The following is a 21,417-nucleotide window of genomic DNA, read 5'->3' as shown; positions in this document are numbered from 1 at the left end:
ACTTGGTGACAGTCAAGTTCCACTTCTTTTGAGCCTTTGACACTAACTCCCTAATCTTCACCTTCGGATTTGAACTGACCTTCTTCTTGAATGCCTTGCCAAGCCATCTCGAGTGCATAATCCCCACCCTGTGTGCCTGTGTACAAGTGTGACTCAGATTCATGCTGCGAAGATGCCAAGTATCCTCTTCTTTCATTTTCGCTGCATATACCCAAAACGGACACTCGCCAGTACAAACTGCCCTAACCCTCTGCAGATCACATTTCCTAAATGTGATCGCCCTAGCTGACTGCACGGCATATGCAGTCACAGTGTCCTTGAACTCTTCTCTGGATGCATACAATGTGCACACTTCCTACTTGTATTGGCTCATGTCTTTTTGAGGCTTGTGAACTGGATAACTCTGCCCCTGGTTCTCTGAATCTGAGACATCACCTCCAACCTCATGGTCATTCTCTAATTCATCACTCCTTGCTACATCCTCGTCTCCAAAGTTATCAGTTGCGACACCCTTCATTTTTCCTGCCCTACCTTTTTTATTCGCCACATTAACATCTTGAAATCTACTAACATCAGGATCAAGCTCATCTTCACTGTTCGTAAAGTTTGAATCATCTTCAGTCTCCTCCTCTTCCTCAGATGGTTTATACTCTGAATCAACGCTGTCACTATCATTATAGTTACCCATATCAGCTTCTAGATTAACATCATCACCACCCTCATTATTCTCTGCCCCAGAGATATCAGCAGCTGCTTCAGCATGTTTTGAATCAGGATGTTCTCCTCCATACAAAACCATCTGTTGTCCCTCATCATCCATCCTATGATCCCCCCCAACATCAATGTAGCCAGACGCAGGAAACACGTCTTCCTCCTCAACCTTGTGCACTACATACAAGTCAACATAATCTCTTAACTCAGCTATTTTGCACATAGCAATGGAATCTGCATCAGTTTTAAACAACTTCAAATGTTTCTCCAAGTCTTCGTGTGTAGGATCCTTGAACCACAACGAAGGGATGTTCTCCTGCACATAACCAAACTGCCTTAACTCTGCATAGGCTTCAAATACGGACCACCGATCACCATCAATCTCTTCTATCACTGTTGTTTCTCCCCCCACATACTCTAACGACCCATTCCGATAGATAAAAAACCCCCCATGGTAGACTTTCAGTTTAAAGTACACCATTGTCCTCTACAACAACCTACAGTGCCATATCACAGAAAAAGAAGAAAAATTAAAAAATAAATCGCACTGTGATGTTTATCCCTAATCTCAGTAAACAGTGAAACATACCTGAATGCCTATGCACGACCCTGCCTTCCAGTGAACCAGACTCGCCTTCGATCTTCAGTCCAAGAACACCGTCTCTCCTTTCATATTCTTACTTAGGGCACAGTGCAACTACATTGGTGAAGTGAAATATTCTGATGGGTTTTGTTGTTTACGTTGAGGGTTTGGAAGCATATGAAGGGGTGAAGTGTTTCGCGCGTAACACTTCAAGGATAGAAGGGTACTATGGTCATTTAGAAAAAATTTACACTGTAAAGGACGATTTTAATTTTAAATATGACTTTAAGGATGAGATTAAATCCAAATATACAAGAGGGACGATTTCGATTCTGACCCCTAACGTCAAGGACCAAAATCGTACTTATCCCTTAATCTAACGTGTGCTTTAAAATTACAAAAATGTTAAATACACAAAAAAAAAATATCAAATTAATTACTTTATATTTATATAAATATATATTATTTTATTTATTTTAATATATATTTTATATTTTATTTAATATTTTACCCTGATAATTGATTTGATAAAAATTTTAAAGCACACATTAGATTAAAACTAAGTCTCAAGCAGTTTTCTTTGCCGAATTCAATATATATAATATCTATCATTTTTGAATTAAAAATGTTATTTGTGTTTTAAAATTTAGTATTTAATCAATTTTTTTAAAAATTTATTATTATTTAATTAATTTAAATATCTACTTTTTATATTATTTAAAAAATTAAAAAATTATTGATTTTTTATTAAAAATTAAATAAAAAATAATATTTAAAAGCTACACTGTTTTTGAATTAGAATATTATCATTATATTCTTTATATATAGGGATACAAGAATAACAACACTACTACAAACACAAACATCAAACAACATAAACATTCTCAAATTATTTAGTGATGGCCATATTTTTCTATTTAGCAACAATGGCAGCACTACTTTGCTTCCTCTTACACTCTTTTCATAGGAGACTATGTTGCAAGAGCCCTCTCTTAATAGATTGGCCTATTGTTGGCATGCTACCAATAGTGTTATGGAACTTGTTCCGGATCCATGATTTCATAACCGATGTCTTGAAACAAGAAGGCAAAACCGGCGAGTTCATGGGACCATGGTTCACCAACATGAACTATTTGGTCACTAGTGACCCCATCAATGTTCATCACATAATGAGCAAGAGTTTTGACAACTATGTCAAGGGCTCTGAATTTCGTGACATCTTCCAAATTTTTGGAGATGGTATTTTTACCACGGATTCGGAGACTTGGAGGTACCATAGATCTTTGCTTCTTTCTTTGTTTAAGAATAGAAGCTTCGAGATTTTTCTAGAGAAAACGATTCGGAAGAAGGTGGAAGCTAGCTTGATTCCTGTATTAGAACACGTGGTACAACAACGTGTTGAGGTGGATCTACAAGACATCTTCAATCGCTTCACATTCGACAACATTTGCAACATTGTTTTAGGGTATGATCCTAATTGTCTTTCTATTGAGTTCCCTCAAGTTGCATGTGAGAAGGCTTTTAATGAAGCTGAAGAGTCCTTATTCTATAGGCATGCTGTTCCAAAGAGTGTTTGGAAGCTTCTAGAATGGCTTCAATTAGGTCAAGAGAGAAAGATGAGTGAAGCTTGCAAGGTGTTTGACCAATTCATATACTCTTGCATAGCATCAAAGAGAGAAGAGATAAGCAAGTACAACAAAAGTAGTCAAATAGATGAAGCTCAAGTTGACTTGCTTAGTGCTTTGATGATGATGAGAGAACAAGAAGAACAAGAAAAGGGTCAAAGTCAAACATTATTAGTCAATGATGACAAGTTTCTAAGAGACTCAACTTTCAATATTTTTGTGGCCGGAAGAGATACTATAACTTCAGCTCTTACTTGGTTCTTTTGGCTTGTTGCTACAAACCCATTAGTTGAAACCAGAATTCTTGATGAAATCAAAGAAAATTTTGGATCAAATAATGATGAAATGAAGCACAAAGTTTTAGGCATAGAAGAGGTGAAAAAGCTAGTTTATCTTCATGGTGCTCTTTGTGAATCTTTGAGGCTATTTCCTCCTATTCCTTTTGAGAGGAAGCAACCAATCAAAAGTGACATACTCCCAAGTGGACATCATGTGAATCCAAGTACAATGATCTTACTTTCTTTGTTTGCAATGGGAAGGTTTGAAGAGGTATGGGGAAAAGATTGCTTGGAGTTCAAGCCAGAGAGATGGATCTCTAATAAGGGTAGTATTGTTCATATGCCATCTTACAAGTTCATTAGTTTTAATGCGGGTCCTAGAACTTGCTTGGGAAAGGACATATCTTTTATTCAATTGAAGATGGTGGCAGCTTCTATTTTGTGCAATTATCATATTCATGTGGTGGAAGGTCATCAAGCTATTCCTAGTCACTCAATTGTTCTTTTAATGAAGGATGGCTTGAAGGTTAGGGTAACTAGAAGATGCTTGTTTTGATGTATAAGACTTGTTGGTTTTAATTTCTATTCTTTACTATTATTGTTCAGAGCGAGCCTAAGCTATTTTTTTTTTATATTGTTAAGTTTTATTTCTACATAAATATAATAAAAGGTATCTTAATAAGATATTTTTAATTTAGTAATATTAGAAAGACAAAAAATAATTAATTTAAATAATTTTATTTTATTTTATTTAGTATTTATTTATTGTAATGTATATTAAATAAAATTAAAAATAATAAATTTTAATAATTTTTTATGAATATTTTTTGTTTCTTATCGATATAATTAATTATCTTTGTAACTTTCACGTCAAGTTAAAACTCCATTATGGAACTTATTTGGCTTATTTATTGTAGGGTGGGACTGCCCTAAGTTAAAAGTTGAATTTAGTTATTTAGGTACTGTGTACCCTACAAGGAAGTGTTACAATAATTCGTGTACATTTTGATACTATTTATTAACATCTAGCTAGCGACCTTTAATAAGAAAATAAAGGTAAGTCTCAAGTATTTATTGCTTTTAAGCTACATGAAAAATTGATGGAAAAGTTGAATGGCGTTAACATCATTTTAAACCCTTCCTACATCAAATTACATGGTATATATTACTCTTAGCACTCGTTACTATTTTACTTACGGGGGCAATGCTAGGTAGACAAAAAAAATAGTAAGAATTTGTTTTATTTAGCATTAATTAATTATCGCAACAATTAATAAATACTAAATAAGACAAATTATGACTGTTTTTTGCTAATTTTCTTTGGTTACCTTACTTAATGTGGACACTATCCAAGTAAAATTTAACATCTCATGCATATAACTATGGATAGAGTGCTATTGATATGTCACATATTACCCTTTATGCTATATATATATAATTGATGAGTTTGGAAAACTCTAAATTAAATTGATGATGATCAAATATTATTAACAGCAAAATTATTAATCTAATCTATATATGTTAATTAAATTAATTTTGCTGTGCAGGGTTTACATGGGCTGAAAAATAATCCTGGTGCAAGCCCAATCACATTCAACCTTTGGTTTTGATAATATATGTTGAATATGGCTGAATTGTTTTTTACGTTACTTGGGCCAACTTAATCAAATTGAAAAAGCTTTCCTATGTGTTTTATGCATGATCCAAAAATTTATCAGGAAAGCAAATGTTACCAATTGGGCCAGATTAAATTTAGATGCTACCAAGCCCAATATTATTTTTGATGAATGTTTCCAAGCTTAGTCCGAAACCAAGTTAAAAGGAAAGCAAGTTGGCTCCATGCTTTCAACAGATTCCATTTCTTTATTAGGGATGGATTTCAAAACTTAATTGCTAGCATTGGAAACATGAGAGAGAATTTGACATTGATTTGATTGAAGGCATCATTGCTACACGCCACACTAAGGGAAGTAAAAGCAAGTTATTTTCAATTAATTTGTTTAAACCACTTTGAATTGCTTTTCTTCAGATTCTCTTTTCTCTCTCATTCTTTCTTCTTCTTCGGTCATTATCCAGGAAGTAATGGAAGCTATGTTCAGCTACCAAAAGAAAGAAGGAGCTGCATGCATCAAGACCATCAAGCTAATGATGGCAAGAAAACATACTAAAATAAAAATGAGCTGTGGCTGAGATTGTCACCAAATATGGATAGATTTGGTGAGATAATCTTGGGTTCTTCATGCTCAAAAAGGAAGAAGAAGATTTCGGCCAGCAAGGTGAGATTCTTGGAGGCATGGCTTGTCTTTGATTCTGCTCAACCACCACAGGAAGTAGCTAGAGTGGCAAAGTGATGGTAGAGGCAGAGATTGAAGCAGATGAATTTATCATCATCATGAAGCATCAAGGGCCAGAAATCCATCTTGGAGAGCAAGCCAAGGATGGAGAGCTCGGATTGATGAAGAGTGATGACCAAGGAAGGACTAGAGGTAATTGCATGTTGGTTACTGCATGGTTATCTCTTCTCTCTCTGTGTGGCCGAACTGGTTTCTTGAAGGAAGAAGAAGTTGGCTTGGGTTTTTGGCTTCAAGTGTGGAGGCTTCTCTCTTCTATAAAAAGGGGGAACAGCCACTGGTTGGAGCAAGGAGTTAGAAGTAAGCAGTGAGAGTGCAAGGCACAGGATTCTCAGAGCTACCTAAGCTTACAGATTTTCTTCTCCTTCAATGTATTATGTTTTGTATTTTTCTGTTTAATTGTGTCATGTCTTGAGTCTCATGGAAAAAGACAAACAGTGAGGTTTGTATGAAAAAGCCATAGAGCGGAAAAAGGCAGTGAGTGCAAAATTAAAAGAAAAAGCCATAGATGTCTTAGAGTTCCTTTGTTCATCTATGTTGTGTTTCATGATTCTGTGGGAATCCCCTTGTAAGTTGGGTTAGCACTTTACAGTTTGTAATCAGGTTGATTATAGTGAAATTCCATCATTGTTGTGATGGAGACTAGATGTAGGCTGCACTGCACTTAGCAGCTGAATCAGGATATATCTTGGTGTAATCTTCCTTCTCTCCTACTTCATTTCTGTTTTCTACTGCACAAGAGCAAAAACCAAAAATGTCTCGTGCCAAGTGACGAGACAAAATAAAAAAGTCTCGTGGCTAGGGACGAGCTAAAAACAGAAAAGTCTCCTCTAAGTCCAGCAAGTGTTAGCAAGCAAAAAGTGGGCTAAGATTCAACCCCTCCTTCTCTTAGCCACTGAAACCATCAATTAGTATCAGAGTTTGGTCTCAAAGAGATCAAGCTTTGCAGCTTGGAGTAAAGATCCTCATGGTAGAAAACAGTGGCGTAAATGTGGTGTCCTATAATCTGACTGAAGGTCAATCAAGCAATAGACCTCCTCTTTTCAATGGGAAAAATTATACCTATTGGAAGGAGAGGATGAAGATATTTGTACAAGCAGTGGATTACAGACTTTGGAAGATTATCCTGGAAGGGCCTCAATTTCCAACTACCACAAGTGCAGAAGGAGTAGTCACTCTTAAACCAGAAGCAAGATGGACTGAGGAAGATAGGAAGAAGATAGAATTAAATGCCAAGGCAGTAAATCTGCTAAACTGTGCTATCAGCTTTGAGGAGTACCGACGGGTATCAAGATGCACAACTGCAAAGGAAATCTGGGACAAATTACAAATCACCCATGAAGGAACCACCATTTTAAAGAAGACTCGGACAGACATGTTGAATAGAGAGTATGAAATGTTTGCAATGAAGGAAGGAGAGTCCATTGATGAACTGTTCGAACGGTTCAACACCATCATTGTTGGCTTAGATGCTCTGGGAATTACACATTCAGAATCTGTGCTAGTGAGAAGAGTGTTGAGATGTCTTACAAAAGAGTGGGAAACAAAAGCTTTAATTATTTCTGAGAGCAGTAGCTTAGATTCCATGACAGTTGATGATTTGAGAGGAAATCTTCTTGCTTTTGAAAATACCTATTTGAAAAAAGATTCAAAAAAGAAAGGAATTGCTTTTTCTTCTGTGACTAACCCTCTGGATGATGAATCCAGTGATAACTCTTCTGAAAATGAGTTTGTGTTGTTTGCAGAAAATTTAGGAAAATGGTGAAGCTCAAAGGCAAAGGTAGCAGCTCAAGGAAGATGAAGAAAGACCTTAGTAAAGTAACCTGTTACAATTGCAAGGAAATAGGACATTTCAGATCTGATTGTCCCAAGTTAAAGAAGGAGGAGAAGCCGAAAAGAGTAAAGAAGAAGGGACTGATGGCCACATGGGAAGACTTGGAGAATGACTCAGATGATGATGATGAAGAAATCGAGACCAAGTCACAACCATGTCTCATGGCAGATCACATAGATCAGGTAGTCTTTCATAACCCTAACATTGAGGATCTTCATCTTATGATAGACCACCTTTCTGAAAAAATAAGATGCTTTCTGTTGGAAAATCAAGAACTTGAACAACAAATCACCATTCTTAAAGCTGAAAACAGTTTTCTTAAAGAGAAAGTGAGAGAGGCCGAAACTGCTTGTGATCTTGTTGAAGAAAATAAGCAGTTAAGAGCTCAAATTAAGAGCTGTGAAAGTAATCATTCCGTTCTTGCATATGTGGATTGTTTTAAGCAAAATGAAGAGTTGCTTAAAGAGGTTAAAAGACTTAAGGAAGACTTAGCCAAGTTCACCCAAAGTTCTGAAAATCTGAATCAAATCCTAGCTAGTCAAAAACCTCTTTATGATAAAGCTGGGTTGGGATTTTATAAATCTGAAAAATCTCATTTTGAAAACATTGCTTCATCTTCAAATGATACAAGGTATCAAGACCCAACCTACTTTAACAAAACAGCAACTCCAAGATTTTGTAGGCTATGCAATCGAAATGGACACTTTCCTATTCAATGTTTCTTTGGTGAAAGAATGATTGGTGATAAAGTTTGTAAAGTTGTTTTTGATTACAATGGCTTAGGACATAAGAGATGGTTTAACGTGAAAGGATCCAAGAAAATTTGGATACCTAAGGTCACTTAAGCTTGTTTTGTAGGTGTGTCTAGCATCCAAACGGAAAGAAAATATGTGGTATATGGACAGCGGATGCTCTAGGCATATGACCGGAAAGACAACCTTCTTCATAAAGCTTGATGAATATGATGGAGGACTTGTCACTTTTGGTGATGATGCAAAAGAAAAAATAGTGGCTGTTGGGAAAGTTGGTAAAAATTTTTCTTCTTGTATAAATGATGTTCTCCTTGTACATGGTTTGAAACATAATTTGCTTAGTGTTAGTCAATTGTGTGATTTAGGTTTTGAAGTTATTTTTAAGAAGTTTGTTTGCTTGGTTGTTTGTGAGAAAACTGGGAATATTTTATTTGAAGCCAAAAGATGCAACAATGTGTATGGACTAACTCTTGAGGATTTAAAGGAACAAAATGTAACATGCTTTACATCTCTTGAATCTGAAAAATGGCTTTGGCATAGAAAGTTGGGTCATGCTAGCATGTACCAAATTTCTAAGCTAGTCAAAAAGAATTTGGTTAGAGGAATTCCAAATATTAAGTTTGATAAGGATCTTACTTGTGATGCTTGCCAATTGGGCAAACAAGTAAAATCATCTTTTAAATCAAAAGAAGGAATCTCAACCAAAAGGCCATTAGAGATGTTACATATTGATCTTTTTTGTCCTACTAGAACTCAAAAGTTTAGGAGGTAAACACTATGGTCTTGTGGTGGTAGATGATTACTCTAGATTTGGTTGGATACTTTTCCTTGCTCAAAAGAATGATGCTTTTCATGCTTTTTTCACTCTTTGCAAGAAAATTCAAAACGAAAAGGATTTGAAAATTGCCCATTTGAGAAGTGATCATGGAAGAGAATTTGAAAATCAAGATTTTGAAAAATTCAGTGATGACTTAGGAATTTCTCATAATTTTTCATGTCCTAGAACCCCCCCAACAAAATGGGGTGGTTGAAAGAAGGAATAGAAGCCTTCAAGAGATGACTAGGGCTATGCTATGTGAGAATGAAATTCCTAAATTTTTGTGGGCTGAAACTGTGAACATAGCATGTTATATTTTGAATAGAAGAATCATTAGAAAAGGATTAAAGAAAACCCCTTATGAGCTATAGAAAGGAACCCCTCCAAATCTTAAGTACTTTCATGTTTTTGGATGCAAATGTTTTGTGCTTAATAATAAAGAAAATCTTGGAAAGTTTGATCCAAAATCCTATGAAGGAATGTTTGTTGGATATTCCACCACAAGCAAGGCCTATAGAATTTATCTCAAGGAGCATAGGACTATAGAGGAATCCATACATGTTACTTTTTGTGATTCTAACTTAATTCCCAGTACTGTGATAGATAATAATTCAGATGGTGAAGAAGCTGGAACAAGCAAAGAAAATCCCAAATCTGTTCAGAATGAAGAATCTGCCAGTCCAATTTTATCTCGTCAGATTGGAGGAGACATTTCCATTTTGTCTCCTGAGCAGGCATGAGCAACTGAAACAGTGAGACCACCAGAAGTTCATCAAAGCTCTACACCTATCCGAAAGCCTAGAGAATGGAAGTCCATGAGAGGTTATCCTCATGACTTCATCATTGGTAATCCCTCTCAAGGAGTAACAACAAGATCATCCACCAAAAGGCAAACCGAACCTAGCAACTTCGCTTTCTTGTCACAAATGGAGCCCAACAATGTCAAACAAGCTCTTGAAGATCCATCATGGGTCAAGGCCATGCAATAGGAGCTTGCTCAATTTGACAAGAATGAGGTTTGGACATTAGTACCTCATCCGGATGGTAAGAAGGTAACGGGTACTAAGTGGGTATTTAAAAATAAACTTGGTGAGGATGGACAAGTTGTTCGTAACAAGGCTAGATTAGTGGCCCAAGGTTATGATCAAGAAGAGGGTATAGATTTTGATGAGTCTTTTGCTCCGGTAGCTAGAATGGAAGCAATTAGATTGCTTCTTGCCTATGCCGCCCATAAAGGTTTCAAAATGTTTCAAATGGATGTTAAGTGTGCTTTCCTTAATGGCTTTATTGATAGAGAAGTGTATGTGGCACAACCCCCCGGTTTTGAACACAAAGAGTTTCCAAATCATGTTTTTAAATTAACTAAGGCTCTTTATGGTCTTAGACAAGCTCCAAGAGCTTGGTATGAAAGGCTTAGTGCCTTCTTGTTGGAAAATCAATTTCAAAGGGGAACCACCGACACTACTTTATTTATTAAAGCATCTAATGATGATATACTCCTTGTTCAAGTTTATGTTGATGACATTGTATTTGGATCGGCCAACATTTCCTTGTGTGAAGAGTTTGGAAAACTCATGACTAGTGAGTTTGAAATGAGTTTAATGGGAGAGCTTACTTTCTTTCTTGGCCTCCAAATTAAACAAACTCCTAGTGGTACTTTTATTTACCAAGGAAAGTATGCAAAAGAGCTTATCAAAAAGTTTGGCCTAGAAAATTCTAAATCAATGGGTACTCCAATGCATCCTAACACAAAACTTGAAAAGGATGATGATGGTCAAGATGTGGATGAAACAAGGTATAGGGGAATGATAGGTTCACTCATGTACCTTACCTCCTCTAGACCGGATATTGTCCAAAGTGTGGGTGTATGTTCAAGGTTCCAATCTCACCCAAAAGAATCCCATCTCACGGCTGTTAAACGCATCATTAGATACATTAAGGGAACTTGTGATTATGGATTATGGTATCCTAAATCTGATGACTTTTGTGCAGTAGGGTTTTGTGATGCAGATTTTGCGGGAGATAGAGTGGATAGACGAAGCACATCTGGCATGTGTTGCTTCCTTGGAAGCTCACTCAATATGTGGTCAAGCAAAAAGCAAGCCACAGTGGCTTTATCCACAGTTGAAGCAGAATACATTTTCGCATCTACATGTTGCACTCAATTAATTTGGTTAAAAACACAATTAGAAGATTACAAATTAAAAATCAATAGTATACCCTTATTTTGTGATAATATGAGTGCTATAAATATTTCAAAAAATCCTGTTTTGCACTCAAGAACAAAGCACATTGAAATTAAATATCATTTCATTAGAGAACATGTGCAAAAGGGAACTATTGATATTCAATTTGTAAAATCTGAAGACCAAATTGCTGATATTTTTACAAAATCCCTATGTGAAGACAGATTCTGCACCTTGAGAAAAAAATTGGGAATGTTTGATTTAAGTTTCATTGAAAACCTGTGAACTTTTAACTCTGTTCAGTTTTGTCTCGTAGATTAGGACGAGATAAAAATGCAGGCTTGATGGAGGAGCTATGATCAAGGGGGAGGCAACGCAGATTTAAATTTTCATGGGCCCACCTAATAATTCCTGACCCCACCATGGCAGTTTAGTTAGTTATTCTTTCTTTGAAAAATAAAATCACAAAATCCCTTGGATTGTCTTTTCATATCTTGTTGGAAGAAGCATGTTGTCAAATCATATCTTTTCCTTCCAACTAATCCCTTGATTCAAGGAAACTCCCTTTTTTTTGAAACTCCCATTTGGTTAATAACCGCGCCATTATGGTCATTAACTTTCCCATCATCTCTCTCCAATCCTCATTTATTGTACCACTAACCTCCTTCCACCCTCACTCTCTTTCGGCATTCACCCTTTCATATTCAACTTTTCCATTCATTCTATCATGAAAAAGAAAACTTCACTTAGGAGAAGTAGCCGAACCCCCATTCCAAAGAATCCACCCTTTTCATCACCTCCAACCCATACGCATATCCATCTCCATTCTACCTCTTCTTCCACCCATTCACCACCTTCCAAAAGGACCGAAACCATGCGCCGAAAGGTAGTTGCTCAGAAAACATCAGGGAGAGGCAAAACTGGAAAGAGCAAGCAACCCAGCGTTGAAGAAGATGAAGAAGAATCACATACCTCGCCCCCTTCATCATCACCAAAGAGATCTACTCCACATGCAAAAAGCTCTCAAAAGAAGCAGAAAAGTTTTGTGTTACATGACACAAGAGAGCCTGCAAATTTGGAGTCCCTCGAATTCAAGAACAAGTTTCACAAAGCTCACTCACATTTTGATCCCTCTCGGTTCTACTCATGTGTGTTCTATGAATTTCATAAAGATGTCTTGCTGAAACGACATCTCTGCCCCTCTTACTTGGTGAATCGTGAAAATCTGGCCACCAAAGTGGTTCTCACCATAGAGTAACAGTTTTTGATTCTATTATCCTATTTGCTCTCATTACTTCTTCTCTAATTTCATTTGCTTATATTATGATACGTCATATGTGGGAAGCAGTAAAAAGTACTAAAAAGGCTAATCTTCCATATGGCATGTTCCTCACATGTATATTTGAGTATTTTAAGGTTGATTTGTCTAATGAATCTGTTGAGAACAAGGTTTTCATGATTAAAGGAGGAGGAGTTTCGGGCAAGAAAGGCAAGCAGTCTGTTCACTCTAAACCATCTCTCAGCGATCTGGAGAGCCGTCCTGAACCCTCAAATGTCACTGCATCAATCCGGGAAGTTCTCAAAGAGTTTTGCAACATGGCCAAGTTAATACGTAAATCTCACAAGGCTGCCCGGAAATTGGAATATGAACAGGAAAGGGCTTGGAAGAAATGTCACGAACGAGTTGGTTTCATGATTAAAAGCTTTGATGATGAAATGGGGATAGGGGATTACGAAGATGATTCCGGTTCAGAGTTCAATATTTCTGATGATAAATGACTGTTTCTTTACTTTTACTTGATATTGGCTCCATTAGGCTCAATCTGTTTTTGTAGGAGCATGACTTGATACTCACTGCTCTATGATACTTTGATACACTCTTGTTACTTTATTATGGATATTTTGTTGTGTTGTTCATATTTTGTGCAGGTGCCCCTTGATGACAAAAGGGGGAGGAAAATTAGTTTCCAAAATTGAAATTGAAACTAATGAAACAGGGGATGAAATTTTCAATTGAAAATTCATGATCACCCTTATTCAAAGAATGCATGTTGTTATTGCATTTGTTTCACTATGGTTACTACTGTTGGAAATGCATTTGGCATTTGGTTTATGATGATGTTTCACAATATATTTGTATTGATCATATGAATGCCTGATTGTTGATTTATCTTGATGAACATGCTTGTATTGAAATAGGAATATTCTTATTCATCTTGGTAAACATGTTGGTTTGAAAATTTATTTTTGGCAGTATCTAACAGCTGCAATGTTCTTGATGTGATCATGAGTGATTCAAAAATATTTTCTTACTTGAATAATATTGCTCTGATATCTTGACTGAAAATATTTGAAAATTTTTTGAACTACATTGTTTTGAAATCAGTTGATGTGTGTAAAGTTTGAGCAGAAAATTAATTTATTGATAACAAATGAGTTTTGATTATCATCACACTCTGCTCATAAATCAAGCATTCAACATTTTAAAATAAATATGTTGAATAACATTGTTACTTGAAGCTTGATTAAAATGTTACAGGTTAGTGCTTCCCTTGGTAAAATAAGCATACATTAAGGGGGAGCCATGTGACATTTAGAAAGGGGGAGAAATTCAATCTTCAAAGGGAGTACTCATACTCAAATTTTTTTAGATTTCTTTCCATTTCAATTTTAATAATGTTTGTCATCAATGGGGAGATTGATGAGTTTGGAAAACTCTAAATTAAATTGATGATGATCAAACATTATTAACAGCAAAATTGTTAATCTAATCTATATATGTTAATTAAATTAATTTTGCCGTGCAGGGTTTACATGGGCTGAAAAATAATCCTGGTGCAAGCCCAATCACATTCAGCCTTTGGTTTTGATAATATATGTTGAATATGGCTGAATTGTTTTTTACGTTACTTGGGCCAACTTAATCAAATTGAAAAAGCTTTCCTATGTGTTTTATGCATGATCCAAAAATTTATCAGGAAAGCAAATGTTACCAATTGGGCCAGATTAAATTTAGATGCTACCAAGCCCAATATTATTTTTGATGAATGTTTCCAAGCTTGGTCCAAAACCAAGTTAAAAGGAAAGCAAGTTGGCTCCATGCTTTCAACGGATTCCATTTCTTTATTAGGGATGGATTTCAAAACTTAATTGCTAGCATTGGAAACATGAGAGAGAATTTGACATTGATTTGATTGAAGGTATCATTGCTACACGCCACACTAAGGGAAGTAAAAGCAAGTTATTTTCAATTAATTTGTTTAAACCACTTTGAATTGCTTTTCTTCAGATTCTCTTTTCTCTCTCATTCTTTCTTCTTCTTCGGTCATTATCCAGGAAGTAATGGAAGCTATGTTCAGCTACCAAAAGAAAGAAGGAGCTGCATGCATCAAGACCATCAAGCTAATGATGGCAAGAAAACATACTAAAATAAAAATGAGCTGTGGCTGAGATTGTCACCAAATATGGATAGATTTGGTGAGGTAATCTTGGGTTCTTCATGCTCAAAAAGGAAGAAGAAGATTTCGGCCAGCAAGGTGAGATTCTTGGAGGCATGGCTTGTCTTTGATTCTGCTCAACCACCACAGGAAGTAGCTAGAGTGGCGAAGTGATGGTAGAGGCAGAGATTGAAGCAGATGAAGTCATCATCATCATGAAGCATCAAGGGCCAGAAATCCATCTTGGAGAGCAAGCCAAGGATGGAGAGCTCGGATTGATGAAGAGTGATGACCAAGGAAGGACTAGAGGTAATTGCATGTTGGTTACTGCATGGTTATCTCATCTCTCTCTGTGTGGCCGAACCGGTTTCTTGAAGGAAGAAGAAGTTGGCTTGGGTTTTTGGCTTCAAGTGTGGAGGCTTCTCTCTTCTATAAAAAGGGGGAACATCCACTGGTTGGAGCAAGGAGTTAGAAGTAAGCAGTGAGAGTGCAAGGCACAGGATTCTCAGAGCTACCTAAGCTTACAGATTTTCTTCTCCTTCAATGTATTATGTTTTGTATTTTTCTGTTTAATTTTGTCATGTCTTAAGTCTCATGGAAAAAGGCAAACAGTGAGGTTTGTATGAAAAAGCCATAGAGCGGAAAAAGGCAGAGAGTGCAAAATTAAAAGAAAAAGCCATAGATGTCTTAGAGTTCCTTTGTTCATCTATGTTGTGTTTTATGATTCTGTGGGAATCCCCTTGTAAGTTGGGTTAGCACTTTACAGTTTGTAATCAGGTTGATTATAGTGAAATTCCATCATTGTTGTGATGGAGACTGGATGTAGGTTGTACTGCACTTAGCAGTTGAACCAGGATATATCTTGGTGTAATCTTCCTTCTCTCCTACTTCATTTCTGTTTTCTACTGTACAGGAGCAAAAACCAAAAATGTCTCATGCCAAGTGACGAGACAAAATGAAAAAGTCTCGTAGCTAGGGACGAGCTAAAAACAGAAAAGTCTCCTCTAAGTCCAGCAAGTGTTAGCAAGCAAAAAGTGGGCTAAGATTCAACCCCCTTCTCTTAGCCACTAAAACCATCAATAATTAACTTTTTTTTTATTATTATTGTTCAAAATTATATATTGCAGGTAAAGAATCTATATATATAGGTGCATGTTGATTCACCAAATGCATTATTGATTGGTCATTAATCAATAAGGGGTGGCCTTGGGACAGTTTATGAACAACAACCCCACCTTTGATTAATTGGTTTCCACAAATTCAATGTGCTCAATTGATATTATCATCAGTGGTGAATGAAATTGTCAAATTGATTGAATATATCATTTAGTCTTCTTTTTTTTTGCCATGTTCATTAATTAAAAAAATAAAAAAAATTATTTTTTAGTTAATCAATATTAACTACTGTTTTTAAAGTTTATAATTTGAAATCTAAAATTAAGGTTTATGATTTAAACTCTAAAATTTAAAATAATTAGCTAATATTAACTGAAAAAAAAGTTATAAGAAGTCTAATATCTAGTCGTGACAACGTGTCTAATCTCCAACCACTTTATTTTTAGGTCTTGAATCTTCAACGAATAAAATTTCTTCAATCCACATTATTTATCATAAAAGAAAAAAAAAATCTCACTTGATCAACTACCCTCGCTACAATAAAAGCTAGATGCAATCATCCAAAGTGAAGAGAATTTATTATTCCTTTGGTTATAAATTGATTTCATTTTTACTTTTAAAATGTATATCTATATATTAATTTTTAATATATTAAAGTGACCAAATAATAATTACTTTTAAACAAAAGAAATTATTTAATTTATCTTTGTTTATCATGTTAAACTTTTAAAATAAATAATTTTACGACAAAAATAACACTCAATTCATGCAAACTTGTGTGAGAGAGATGTAAATATACTTAAGAGTACACCATAAAATTACTTATTGCAAAATTTATTAAACTATTATATAGAGATATATAATAGTTTAAAAGGAATAATAATTTAAAAATATATTAAAAGGATATATTTAATACACTTCTCTCTTGATGCATGGAAATTTAAAAATGATGTCAAGACTCAAGATTCAGTTGAAACTTGGATCATCAACTAACTCAATGGCTATCAATTGTAAAAGTTGGCCTTACATACACAGGATGTAAATTAAATTAAAGTTTGTAGGATTTCATATTCATCGATCAGTAGTGATGATTCGACTAATAAAATTAAGATTTATATTATTTGTAACATTATCTCATATTAAAATTAGGTTTAAAGAAATTTAGTTTCTATTAAATATATGGGCTTTTCATAATTAGAGAAATAGAGAAAGACCTAAAACCTAAAACCTAATTTTTTGGTGATATCACTTAGGCCGGCTTACTTAGCTTCTAGGCTGCTGTATATATGACTTAAATTAATGATAAAATTATTGTATCAAATAATAAATAAATTCAATGCGGTATTTATGAGGTTTTTTTTTTTTTTTGGACTTAATACGAGACAGTTTGATATATTATAAAGAATTATTAGGTGTTTTTGGTGGAGTTAAGCTTTACAATAATTTGTGACCAGAAGCTCTACAATAGTTTATAAAATTACCGTCCTGCATTAAAATTGTTTTTGAAACTTCAATTGCATTAATTATTATGTCTGTAAAATTGATAAAAATATTTTACGTTAGTCATTGATCTATTTTTTATTAATAGTGTGTTAATATAATTTAATAACGTAGATCATTAGTGATATATATTACTTCATGATTGATCACGTAAAATGATATAATACTGATACGTGATGTATCGGTGATGTATCGATGTGAACGGATCGATGTACCACATGTCATAATATTATTTAATTATGTGTCAACTTATATCACGTGTTGTAATATTATTCGTTTACATATTATTATTATAGATGTACTATATAAATTGATCTCTAATTTTGTATTAAGTGACTCATTTTGATCTCTAAAATTAAAAGTCGTGCACCAAAGATAAATAATAGAGGACTATCAGAATTTATTATTTTTGACCATTAATTAGTCATCAATATTTAAAAGTGTGGGTTAAAATATATTGTTGAATTGCTAAACTAAAGAAATTTATGGCTAAAAGTAATGGCTAAAAACCTATGAAGTATGGACACTTCGCTGAGTTGCCGTGTCCGCATGTCGGACACATTTTGGAAACGACACTCACCGACTCTTGTCTAACACGCGTGTCTGCTGTGTCCAACCGTATCTTAATAAAAAAAAAAAAATTCTTCTTTGGATATGCTTGGACAAATCTAAATATCATCACGTGTCAGCGTGTCCACTCTTATTCTTAACATATATTCTTAAAATAAATTTAGATATAGTATATATTATTATTTATTAAAATAAAAATATTTTAAATACTTGATATAATTAAAATAAGACATTAAAAATAATTAAAAATTTTAATTTATATTTTAATATCAATAAAATATCAAAATATCATTATAATTTATCGAAAAATTACTTTATATTTTATATGTATGCGTGTCCCTGTGTTATGTAAAATTTTAAAATTCGCGTGTCGGCATGTCCCGTATCGTGTCGTGTCTCGTGCGTGTCCGTGTCAGTGTCCTTGCATCATAGTAAAAACAATAAATTCTCATGGTCTTCTAGCATCAAATTAATTCCTTCACAAACTTTTTTAATATTTTTAATTCAAAATTTTTAATATCTTAGGATGCACTAATTTCAATTCTATTTTTTTATATGTCATTTATATGCAAGTATTTTTATAAAATATTTTTAAAATTTTAGTTTTAGTTATATAAATTTTTTACAATAATTTAACATTGATAAATTTTGTAATATATAAGTATGTTATTTTAAAAAAATTATTTGATTGATTAAACACACTTTTTTTTGTCAAAATAAACACGCGTACTTTTAACAAGAAATCAAGAATCAAAATACACATTTTTTATTTTTTCCGATTTCTATAAAATATGAAATACACGTTTTTTGGAATTAAAAAATATATTTTTTAAACCAATCATATAATTCTTTTATTAAAAAACATAATCATTGTTGCCAGACATAACTTAAACCGATTATATATAAATGGACTAAATAAAGGAAGTCAGAGATGACAGCAAGAGTGTAGCTTGCAGTTGGAGGTACCTATATGAAATTTCGATGGCTAAGTCAGCAAGAGTTTAAATTAATTTATGTAAAAATTGGGTTGAGAAATATTTAAATTTGTGGGGATATTTATAGGAAGAGGTGATAACTTAGTCATCTAAATTGATGTTCTTATCTAAAGTGAGTGTAATTTTTTTCCTACTGCATGAAAAGTTATCTCACATTGCGTAATTATAAGTATTAAATTACTATGAAAGAAAATTTGTATAATTAAAATTAGAGCATTCAAAGATATTAAGAATTTTGAATTCATACCAAAAAAAAAAGAAAAAAAATTAGTGAAAGGACTAATTTGATACACGATATTCAATTTAAGGTACTAAAATTAGTTACTTAATTCAAAGTCAAGAACCAATTTAGTATATCTACAATGATGACATAGTAGATGACATGTGAACGAATAATGTTGCGATACGTGACACAAGCTAATACATGATAAAATAGTACATGTGATATACTTGTCCATATCAACATATTATGTGTCACGACCTGTCATCATATTATTACACGTGACTAAATTATGAAGTGACACGTATCGCTAATGATTCACGTCGTTAAGGCCACATCAGCATGCACAGTATATAAAAAAATTAAATGAGTCAAAGACTAATGTGGTGTATTTTTGTCAATTTTAGAGACGTAATTAATGTAATTAGATTTTTAGAGACGATTTTAATGCATGAGGCCGATTTTAAAGGCTATTTTAAAACTTAACTCACTTTTGATGTAAATTATAATTCTTATACGAATGTATTAATTGAATAATAAGTTATTAACAAGTATTTATAATAAAATTATTTTATCCTATGTGACATAAATTGATTAAAAAGAATAAATATTTTTGTTTTATCCTCAAAGTATTTAATAATAACTTACATTATTTGGTTTTTATGATATTTAATTGCACAAATTTCATCTATTCCATGAATCGAGCAGAAGTAGTACTGAAGTAGTATTAAATGTTATGGGGATAAATACGTATGACGCATGTAAAATGAATGTGCCCCGTGTTCAATGGATGGCCATCAATAAATATCAATATATAGATTTGCGTACCTAAAAATATAACAAGGATTTTTAAAATATAATAATAAAAAATTTTAATCACGCTTTTAATTTATTTAATGAATTTAGTGAATATGTGACAAATTGTTGGATATATAAAAATGGTTTTAAGATATAATTATATGGTTTTTTTTAAAGATATTTATATTTTTATATTTAATTTTTGTAGAATTAATGACAATATTCTTTTAAGATATAATAAAACCTAAAAAATTTTTAATTAGCAATAATAAAATTTTTTTAACTCTTTTAAACAAAAAAATCTTATAATAGTTAAAATACACACTTAATTAGTATGTATAAACAGTGGACAAGGATTTTATTTATATCTATTGTACATGTATAGTAATTATAATTTGTCACGTACGTAAATTATTGTGATTCTTTTATTGTCAATAAGTACAATGTTTTAAACAGACACCATTCTTAAAGAGTTATGTCATTTTAGCCAATAGATATAATATTTTAAACATATACAATTCTTAAAGAGTTGTATCCCTTTAGCAAAATGATACTATGTACCATTATTATAATTGACAATCTATAAATGGTTGGTAACTAATTATTAATATTAATAACATTAATGATTATATTAATTAATCAAATTTATAAATATTTTTTAATCCCTCATTATTTACAAAATTTTAAATATCATAAAGTATATGTATAAAAAATGTGCCACTAAAATTAAACATTCTTTTAGTATAAATTTTAAAATTTTAATGAAATAATAGATGTTTAATCGATTAAACATATATTTCATATGTTACTTATACCTTCCAAGTTCAAGAGTCTATAATTTTAAACACTTATATGACCTTGTGCTCATCATGGTTTCATGAATATTTATGAGAATAAAACCGCTAAAATTTTTTATTAGAGTGGCACCACTCCTATATTCATATAGGTGGAATCTTTTAAAAAAATAATATTATCATTCCATTAAAAGTTTTAATTCACCCTTCTAATTTATTATAAATAACACTAAATTCTATACCTTAGTGTTCTAATTGTTAAATATCTTATTATTACCTATTAAACCTTGAAATTAGTAGTCTACTAAAATAAGGTTAGATTCCTATTATTTAACAACAATAGAAAAAAATTCTAAATGTTTCAAAAATAATAACTAGAGACAAAAAATGACGTTTATCATTTTAAATTTTATATCATAAATTCTAAATGTTTCAAAAATTAAAAAAAAAATAGTTAATATTAACTATTTAATTTTTTTTTTTATATTTTTTAAAATTTTAAAAATCGAAAAATCAAATACACAACCATTGTCCATACTCCATAGCATTAAGTTTGGTTAGATAGTAGATATGGTCGAGGAAGATAAAGTCAAGGCACGAAAATTGTCATTATCAGGTTCCATGGCTAGGAGATGAATCATTTAGCAGCATCCATGTTTAAGATTGAACAGCTTAGCTTTCCAATAAAACTTTATTTGTTAGAACTTCTCGAGTATATTTTCATAAGATAAATATTTCCTCCGTCATTTTTATTTTTAATAAATTTTATTATAAAATAATTAAATCTAAAAAAAATATATTACTATTAAACAAATGGGAAGAATCTATATCCTACTTACATACAATCTTC

The 21,417-nt window shown here is 32.9% G+C and overlaps 1 pseudogene; it reads left to right on the top strand.

Annotated features, from left to right (window-relative positions):
• Window positions 1-2,153: 2,153 nt before the first annotated feature.
• Window positions 2,154-3,890, top strand: LOC148566255 (alkane hydroxylase MAH1 pseudogene; annotated as a pseudogene).
• The last annotated feature ends 17,527 nt before the right edge of the window (window positions 3,891-21,417 follow it).

This window comes from Arachis ipaensis, chromosome B5, assembly GCF_059453495.1.
Source record: "Arachis ipaensis isolate K30076 ecotype BB chromosome B5, ASM5945349v1, whole genome shotgun sequence".
Lineage (NCBI taxonomy): Eukaryota > Viridiplantae > Streptophyta > Magnoliopsida > Fabales > Fabaceae > Arachis > Arachis ipaensis.
Note: the sequence above shows the minus strand (reverse complement) of the source record. Positions and strands in the feature narration are given on the sequence as shown.